The 10029-nt window shown below is 35.7% G+C and overlaps 3 non-coding genes and 1 pseudogene across 3 annotated transcripts; all 4 read left to right on the forward strand.

Annotated features, from left to right (window-relative positions):
- The first annotated feature begins 2342 nt into the window (after nt 1-2342).
- Nucleotides 2343-2461, forward strand: LOC145848333 (5S ribosomal RNA). Its single transcript, XR_014371889.1, has one exon. It is a non-coding gene; the product is annotated as a 5S ribosomal RNA (ribosomal RNA).
- A 3649-nt stretch (nt 2462-6110) lies between these two features.
- On the forward strand, nt 6111-7918 carry LOC145848327 (small subunit ribosomal RNA). Its single transcript, XR_014371884.1, has one exon. It is a non-coding gene; the product is annotated as a small subunit ribosomal RNA (ribosomal RNA).
- Nucleotides 7919-8100: 182 nt separating this feature from the next.
- Nucleotides 8101-8253, forward strand: LOC145848319 (5.8S ribosomal RNA). The gene has a single exon (XR_014371878.1). It is a non-coding gene; the product is annotated as a 5.8S ribosomal RNA (ribosomal RNA).
- Nucleotides 8254-8474: 221 nt separating this feature from the next.
- On the forward strand, nt 8475-10029 carry LOC145848331 (large subunit ribosomal RNA; annotated as a pseudogene; the record flags this gene model as incomplete).

Genomic DNA, 10029 nt, shown 5'->3' on the forward strand with positions numbered 1-10029 from the left:
CCAAAAACAAATAAAAGCGTGGCTACTTGAAAAATCAAACGAAAATAAATTTTGCACTTTTGTATTGTGAGTCATAATAAGTTATTTACTGTTACCAACAGATACTAGCAAAGCTTTTTAAAGTTTTGTATTAACTTAATGTATTTGTAATTACTTTTACTTAATAGAAACTATTGAATTACGTTTACTTAGTTTACTTTTGTATGTGTATTAAATATATAGCAATTTTGTTTGAACTTAAATAAGGACTATTAAACTATTAAAAGAAAACTATCAAAGTTTACTAACTCAAAAGCTAAATCTTAGTTTTATTGTTATAAACATTTATGTTGTAATTTACTAATAACTAAATGAGTTTATTTCAAACAAAAAGAATTAAATAATGTTATGTTATGTCAAGCCTACTATATGAGGTATATAGGTATATAAGGTATACAAGCTTATGTTTGAAAATTATAATAATAAAATAAAAATAAATATTTAGTTGGTAAAATTTGTATGTTTTAATATGCTTTGAAATTAGAGTTAGTATAGAAGTTTTTTTTTTAAATATAATAAATATAAATTTAGTAACTGTTAGTTTTATACTTTAATAAAAGAAATATGGTTAACAAGTAAGTTAAAAATGAAAGAAGCATAAAATAACACACTAATTAACTGCTTATTCAATAGTTTGATTATTTAATTATTTTTCTGTTATATAGTTTAATCGTATTGTATAAAAAATACAGAGGTTTAAAGTAAGTTTGAATAAAATAAAACAAAACATATAAAATAAGCATTAGTTCAAATACATAGTTTTTTTTTTCTAAGAAAATTTAATTCTTTAATAATAAGTAGTAATTTAAATAAAAAATAATACAAATAAAGTTGTACAATATATATACAATAGTTTGTCAAACTAGGCAAACACTACTAGGCAAAAAACAAACTAGGCAAAAACCTACAAAGTAGGCCACCACTACAATCCAATGGTTCCAACTGGAAATTCAATGGAGATCGTTACTGTACTTGTGATGAACGTTGATAATCCCCAAGATTGTAAGTCGAAGGCCTTACCCAACCTAACCAGCGCACTGGTTTTCTTACAACTGAATTAATCAACATTTAATATTGAATATAATCATTATTGATAGATAGAGGAATGTTGACAATCAACAACAGATTGTAGGTCAAAGGCATTACTCGACCCAAGTACCCACAACCTAGATTGAACAACATTTATTAGATAGATTTGTTTATTGATAGATAGAGGAATATTGTCAATCCACAACAGATTGTAAGTCAAAGGCATTACTCGACCCAAGTACCCACAACCTAGATTGAACAACATTTGTTAGATAGATTAGTTAGATAGATAAATAGTACAGTATAATCTCAAAGAATTTGAAGCCCGAACATTGAACGATAGTGGTGTTTCGTGACGACTAGCGGGATTCGATCTCTCAACCTTCTGCTTATGAGTCAGCTGATAAGACCACTGACCCACCGCGCCACGACAAAGATAAAGAAATATTTTGCTATATAAATAGGTTGATTTTTCAGTGAACTTCAAGTGTCAATTTTTCAGTGTCAATTACAGTGAACTTCAAGTAAGATATACAACAGTATATATATTTCCGAGTCTGACTTTGAGTACTTTTTATATATTATTAACAAGATTTTTTAGGAGTAATATCTGTTTAGTTCTTTAATATATCTTTAAAATAATAATATTTTTTAAGGTGTTTAAAACTTTTAGAAGCTGTATGTAATGTCTTTTAGTTTAATAGTTCTTTAAATTAGTAAAAAAAAAATAAGCATGGTTGAGTTATCAAATTAAACAAAATAGAACGTCAAGTATTTAATTACTAAAATTAATTTAATTAAAAAAAAATCTCAGGTAATCTAAAATGTCAGGAATTATTTAAAAATAAATATAAATTTAAAACTTATTATATTGAAAAGATTGATGAATAATACTCTTGAATGTATGAAATGTTTGTATTTGTAATGCAATAACATAAATGGATAGATCAATGACAAATTGTAAACATATTGTATTATTTTATTTTACGATTTTATTTTATTTATTTAATAATTCAATAAACTTTACTTCTACTTGTCCTGGTCTTAGGTAATTTATAGATAACAATAATTTAAACAAACACTTTTGTACAGTTACAATACAGTTTTAGTACAGTTTGGGAGTAACTGTTGATTAAAAAAACAAAAAAAAAGTTAATTCAGGTTAAAATTTTATAAGGAATAATTTTAAAATATCAAATCGATTGTAAATCAAGTGCAAATAGGTTTTTTAAACAAACCGAAGGGTTTATAAAGGCTTGTAAACGCTTTCAAACGCCTACGACCATACCACACTGAGCACACCCCATCTCGTCCGATCTGGGAAGTTAAGCAGTGTCGGGCGTGGTTAGTACTTAGATGGGTGACCGCTTGGGAATACCACGTGCCGTAGGCTTTTGCTTTTTGAATTCATCTTTTTTGTACTATTTTTCTTTCTGACCTATTTATACTTATTACTCGTTTATTTACATTTCTTTAACGCTTAAAAGAAAAGTAAATTCTAGTTATTAGCAAATAAAAACTCAAGCCAATCAGATAACGTTATTTGCTGTTTAAACCAATTAGAGCGCTAAAAAAGTGGTTTGACCAGTTTGAGATATCGAAAAAATAATGGCACCATCTTGTAGAGTACAATTTTCTGAGTTAAAATTAATACAATTAGTCTTTTATACTAAAACTTTAAAGTCTTTTTGTCCACAAACAAATAAAAGCGTGGCTACTTGAAAAATCAAACGAAAATAAATTTTGCACTTTTGTATTGTGAGTCATAATAAGTTATTTACTGTTACCAACAGATACTAGCAAAAGCTTTTTAAAGTTTTGTATTAACTTAATGTATTTGTACTTAGTTTAAATTAATAGAGTTTATTTGGTTTACTTTATTATGTGTATTGAATGTGCTAGTATCTAAAAATAAATACAACTAAAACAAAACAAACAAGGAGAGTACTTGAATAGAACCAACACAATTTACAGACCAGTTGTGTACTAAATTTAAAGAAATTCTGAATAGTGAATATGCAATTATTATTATAAGTTCAAAATTCACTTTAATTTAAATTAATGTATTTTGTAAATTGGTTTTATTTAATAGATAGTAGTGAATTACTTTATTTAATTTACTTTAGTATGTGTTGTATAACTTAATTTAAACCAGAAGCAAAACGGGATTATACTTTCAATAAACTACACAATTTACAGACCAGTTGTGTACTAAATAAAAAGCTATTGTGAATAGTGAATATGCAATTATTATTATAAGTTTATAAGTTCACAGTTTACAAAAGCTTTACAATTTAGTTATTATTTTGTTCATATTTGCATATCTAATTTATGAAAAGTTAGTGTTATGTGTTTTGGCTTTTTAATTTCTTTATTTGTACAACTGTTAGTTTTATATTCTAAAGAAACATTTTTAAATAAATATGTTTAACAAGTAACTTAAAAATAGAAGAAATATATTGTATATATTGAACTATTTATATTTATTCTAGCTATTTGCTTAGTGTATTTATTAATGTGATTATTTTATTTTGTTGTTTGTCTTATAGTTTAATCGTATTGTGTTGAAATATATATAACAAATACAGAGGTTTAAAGTAAGTTTAAATGAAAATAAAATAAGACATATAGTTGAAATTAAGTTTAAAAAAATATTTTTTTTTATTTCTTTGTTTGTTTGATTGTTTGTTTATTATATAATCGCGACGTTTCATTTTATTACTTTTAAGCATACTAAATATAATAATAGGTATAGTTAGAGGAAAAATTCAATTAGTTTCTAATGTAATAAAAAAGTTTATTTCCACAAATAAATAAATACCTGAAAAATCAAATGAAAAATAAATTTCGCACTCTTGTATTGTGAGTCATAATAGGTTATTTACTGTTACCAACAGATACAAGCGAAGGCTTTTTAAAGTTCTTGTATTTGTATTGTTATTTGTACTTAGTTTTATTAAAATGACAGTATTGATGGTTACGTTTATTAAGTATGTTTATTTAACGTTATGTAACTCAAGTAAAACCAGAAGCAAATAAGGAGACTACTTTCAATAAACTACACAATTTACATACCAATTGTATACTAAACTTAAAGCTATTCTATTCTATTTTATTCTTGATAGTTATTTTAAAGTTATTAAATTATACAAATGTATTTTGTAAAGTAGTTTTATAAAGTTACTATAGTTTATTTAACTTACTATAGTATGTGTTATATAACTTTAATTAAACTAGAAGCAAAAAGGGAGACTACTTTAAATAAACTACACAATTTATTGTTATATATAACTCTAATAAAACCAGAAGCAAAAAGGGAGACTACTTTAAATGAACTACACAAATTAAAATTATATTATTATTTATAAATCAATCGTGTTGTGTTTCAAAATAAATTTTTCAAATAATGTTTTACAAGTATTTATCAGTTATTTAGTTTTCTTTTTATAGTTTAGCCGTATTGTTTTATTTATTTGTTATTATCTTTATTTAATTGTTTGCTTATTATATTTATCGCCATGTGCTTAAAAAATAAAACAACTATATAGATTTAAAAAGTAAGTTTAAATAAAAATAAAATGAAACATATAAAATAAGTTTATGATTTTTTTTTCATTATTATTATTTTTATTTCATTGTTTGTTTATTATATCTATCGCGATGTGCTTAAAAAATAAAACAACTATAAAGGTTTAAAAAGTAATTTTAAATAAAGATAAAATGAAACATATAAAATAAGCTTATGTTTGATTTTTTATTTTATTTTTATTTAATTGTTTGCTTATTATATTTATCGCGATGTGCTTAAAAGAATAGAACAAATACAAAGGTTTAAGTTGTAAGTTTTAAATAAAATAAAATGAAACATACAAAATAAGCTTATGATTTATTATTATTATTATTATTATTATTTTTATTTCATTGTTTGTTTATTATATCTATCGCGATGTGCTTAAAAAATAAAACAATTATAAAGGTTTAAAAGGAAGTTTAAATAAAGATAAAATGAAACATATAAAATAAGCTTTTGTTTGATTTTTTTATTTTATTTTTATTTATTTTTATTTAATTGTTTGTTTATTATATTTATCGCGATCTGCTTAAAAAAATAAAACGAGTATTAAGGTTTGAAAGGTAAGTTTAAATAAAAATAAAATGAAACATATAAAATAAGCATATGTTTTTTTTTTTTTTTTTATTATTATTATTATTTTCATTCAATTTTTTGTTTATTATATTTATCGCAATGTGCTTAAAACGATAAAACAAGTATAAAGATTTAAAAAGTAAGTTTAAATAAAAAATAATACAAATAAAGTTTATTTATAATAAACAAACATATTTAAAACATTAAAAAAAGTAGTTTATATATATTATTTTTTATTTATTTCTTTTAAACATATTAAATAAAGTATAAAAAAAGTATTAAAACATTTAAACGTAGCATAAATAAGCTTAAAACATTAAAATAATTGAAAAGAAACAAACAAATTGAAAAAAATCGGCAAAAAAAGTTCAACAGCAACATTTGAGCATCATACACGTATGCATTACTTTACACTAGTGAGAGAGACGTGTTTGTGCGTTCGGTCGACTTGGCGAGAAAGCGGGCTTAAAGCATTACTGTTTAGCACCCGAGGCGCGGCTATTGCAGCGGCGGCGAACGTGCTATGTAAACGCATTGGAGCAGCGTATGAAAAACTACAAGCGTCCAGCGGCGGTAGGCTTATAGCTTTGCGAAGTCGTCGAGACGAGTAGCCGACGCAGGCAGGCACGGCTCGAGGCGGGTAACTGCAGCAGACAGATGGCGTGTTGCTGCTGACGAGTTAACCGGCAGAAGGCAAACGGTTGGTCGGGAGAAAGAACAGTCAGTTGTATAGCTGCATGCTGCAGTCGACGCGGGCTGGCGCTTTAAACAGCAAAAGGCCGGCGCCGACTTTCAGTAACGTTCGCAAGGCTTTTAAGCCGAGTGATAGAAAAGGTCTGTATTTATACAGTAAAAACGCTCAGTCGAGCAACGGGTTTAAACGCCCTCGGATAGTTATCTGGTTGATCCTGCCAGTAGTCATATGCTTGTCTCAAAGATTAAGCCATGCAAGTGTAAGTACGAGCTCACGTACAGTGAAACTGCGAATGGCTCATTAAATCAGTTATGGTTCATTTGATTGTACGCTTTTACATGGATAACTGTGGCAATTCTAGAGCTAATACATGCGTAAAGCGCCGAACTGACGTGAGGCGCGCATTTATCAGACCAAAACTAACCGGCTTTCGGGTCGTTACAATGGTGACTCTGGATAAGCTTGCGGATCGCACGGCCTAGTGCTGGCGACATCTCATTAAAGCAACTGCCCTATCAACTATCGTCGGTACGGTATCGGCCTACCGAGGTTGTAACGGGTGACGGAGAATCAGGGTTCGATTCCGGAGAGGGAGCCTGAGAAACGGCTACCACATCCAAGGAAGGCAGCAGGCGCGCAAATTACCCATTCCCGGCTCGGGGAGGTAGTGACGAAAAATAACAATGCAGACCTCGTACGAGGTCCTGCAATTGGAATGAGTACACTTTAAACTTTTTAACGAGTATCCATTGGAGGGCAAGTCTGGTGCCAGCAGCCGCGGTAATTCCAGCTCCAAAAGTGTATATTTAAGTTGTTGCGGTTGAAAAGCTCGTAGTTGGATATAGGGACGGCGAGGTTGGTCGGTCGAAAGGCTAGCACTGGCCTCGTTGTTCTTGTTGGTCGGTGCCTTCGCGGTGCTCTTAACTGAGTGTTGCGGTGGTCCGGCAAGTTTACCTTGAAAAAATTAGAGTGTTCAAAGCAGGCTTTACGCTTGTATAATGTTGCATGGAATAATGGAATAGGACCTCGGTTCTATTTTGTTGGTTTTCGGAGCACGAGGTAATGATTAATAGGAACGGACGGGGGCATCCGTACTGTGCCGTTAGAGGTGAAATTCTTGGATCGGCGCAAGACGAACGACTGCGAAAGCATTTGCCAAGAATGTTTTCTTTAATCAAGAGCGAAAGTCAGAGGTTCGAAGACGATCAGATACCGTCCTAGTTCTGACCTTAAACGATGCCGACTAGCGATCGGGCAGTGTCGAACTTAAGAACTGTCCGGCAGCTTCCGGGAAACCAAAGTCTTTGGGTTCCGGGGGAAGTATGGTTGCAAAGCTGAAACTTAAAGGAATTGACGGAAGGGCACCACCAGGAGTGGAGCCTGCGGCTTAATTTGACTCAACACGGGAAATCTCACCCGGCCCGGACACAGCGAGGATTGACAGATTGAGAGCTCTTTCTTGATTCTGTGGGTGGTGGTGCATGGCCGTTCTTAGTTGGTGGAGCGATTTGTCTGGTTAATTCCGATAACGAACGAGACTCTTACTTGCTAAATAGCTGCTCGACCCATTGGGTCGGAGACAACTTCTTAGAGGGACTAGTGGCGTTTAGCCACACGAGATTGAGCAATAACAGGTCTGTGATGCCCTTAGATGTTCGGGGCCGCACGCGCGCTACACTGACCGGATCATCGTGTGTTCCCTAGGCCGAAAGGTCCGGGTAATCCGTTGAACCCCGGTCGTGCTAGGGATAGGGACTTGCAATTGTTTCCCTTGAACGAGGAATTCCCAGTAAGCGCGAGTCATTAGCTTGCGTTGATTACGTCCCTGCCCTTTGTACACACCGCCCGTCGCTACTACCGATTGAATGGTTTAGTGAGGTCCTCCGATTGAGCCTGGTACGTGCGGCAACGCACTCGCCGGTGTTCGAAAAGACGATCGAACTTGATCATTTAGAGGAAGTAAAAGTCGTAACAAGGTTTCCGTAGGTGAACCTGCGGAAGGATCATTAACGAATCGAAATTTGATTTCAAGCGACGTCTCTTCTTCGAAGGGACCGAGCCCTGTAACTGTTATAGTTCGGTCGCGTTGCTTCCTGACAGCGGGAGTAATAATTCAGCACGCAAGTGCTGGCGCGGCCGCTTCTTTTTGAACACGATTTTTTGGTTGCATTGAGATTGATTAACACGAGAGATCTCTTAGCGGTGGATCACTCGGCTCGAGCGTCGATGAAGGACGGAGCTAGCTCCGAGAAGTAATGTGAATTGCAGGACACATTGAGCATCGATATTCTGAACGCGTATTGCGGCCTCGGGTAATCCTGGGGCCACGTCCGTCTCAGGTCTTTAACACACCGATCCTTTCATTAGTTTGAAAGTGCCTGCGACTCGTTTCTGTATTAAGGAGCGTGTCGTCAAAGACAGCTGGTCTGGCGATTTCACAGCTGAAGCGTGAGCAGCCTGCTGGCCTCGGGTGAGGTAGCAACGACGGTAGGTGCTCGAGAATAAGTTAAGTGACTTCAAAAGGCCGACGTACAAAGCGCATGTACTTTTATAGTACATCACTTTTGACCTGAGATCGGGCGGGACGACCCGCTGAACTTAAGCATATCACTAAGCGGAGGAAAAGAAACTAACAAGGATTCCCCTAGTAACGGCGAGTGAAGCGGGATAAGCCCAGCGCTAAATCCGAGCCTTTTTGGAGGGCGAGGAAATGTAGCGTATGGAATTCAGCATGCGGCGAACCAACGACTGCCCACGTTCTTCTGATCGAGGCCTTTTCCCAGAGCGGGTGTTAGGCCCTTGGCGGCGGTCGTAATTCGTCCTAGCGGTTTTCCCGGAGTCGGGTTGTTTGGAAATGCAGCCCTAAGCGGGTGGTAAACTCCATCTAAGGCTAAATACTGGCTCGAGACCGATAGCGAACAAGTACCGTGAGGGAAAGTTGAAAAGCACTTTGAAGAGAGAGTTAAAGAGTACGTGAAACCGCTTGGAGGCAAAACGGAGGCGCCCATCGAGTCGCCGGACGTTTTCAGGCGCTGCGAGAGCTGTCCTACTGTTTGAGTGATCTTCGGAGACTCTTACGGTTGCGCTGGCGTCGCGGCGCTGCACTAGCGTTCGGCGAGGGCCGCGACCGGTTGCTGGGCTGACTTTGGTCGTTCGCAAGGTAGCTCTTCTTCGGAAGAGTGTTATAGGCGTTCGATTAGCTTCGGCTCGGCGACCGAGGAGAGATTCCGCGTCGGTCTTCGGACAGGCTGCGTGTTGATCGCTGGAATACGGCTTTGGAAACTGCTCGCAGTCTCTAGAGTTTGTACAAGGCCTTCTTCGCGTTAGCGCTCAGACGCCAGGGGTCTGCGGCTTAAGCTGGCCACGTCTCCGGACCCGTCTTGAAACACGGACCAAGGAGTCTAACACGCGCGCGAGGTGTTGGGCAGTACGAAACCCGAAAGCACAGTGAAGGCAAACGAGGCGAGATCCTTTCATTAGGCGCATCGCCGGCCGATCCCATAGGCCGCGTCCTAGGGGTCGAGCAAGAGCGTGCTTGTTGGGACCCGAAAGATGGTGAACTATGCCTGAACAGGCTGAAGCCAGAGGAAACTCTGGTGGAGGGCCGTAGCGGTTCTGACGTGCAAATCGATCGTCGAATTTGGGCATAGGGGCGAAAGACTAATCGAACCATCTAGTAGCTGGTTCCTTCCGAAGTTTCCCTCAGGATAGCTGGCGCTTAGTCGCAGTTTTATCTGGTAAAGCGAATGATTAGAGGCCTTGGGGACGAAACGACCTCAACCTATTCTCAAACTTTAAATTGGTAAGAAGCCGGACTCACTCAATTGGAGTCTCGGCACGTGAATGCGAGTGCCAAGTGGGCCACTCTTGGTAAGCAGGACTGGCGATGCGGGATGAACCGAACGTTCGGTTAAGGCGTCCGATGCAGGGACGTTCATGAGAGACCACAAAAGGTGTTGGTTGATATAGACAGCAGGACGGTGGCCATGGAAGTCGGAAACCGCTAAGGAGTGTGTAACAACTCACCTGCCGAATCAATCAGCCCTGAAAATGGATGACGCTCGAACGTCGAGCCTATACCGAACCGTCGCGGCAGTACGGGCACACGGTGCGATAAGCC

Source organism: Thalia democratica, unplaced genomic scaffold (genome assembly GCF_965202585.1).
Source record: "Thalia democratica unplaced genomic scaffold, ktThaDemo2.hap1.1 HAP1_SCAFFOLD_1332, whole genome shotgun sequence".
NCBI classification, from domain to species: Eukaryota; Metazoa; Chordata; class Thaliacea; order Salpida; family Salpidae; genus Thalia; species Thalia democratica.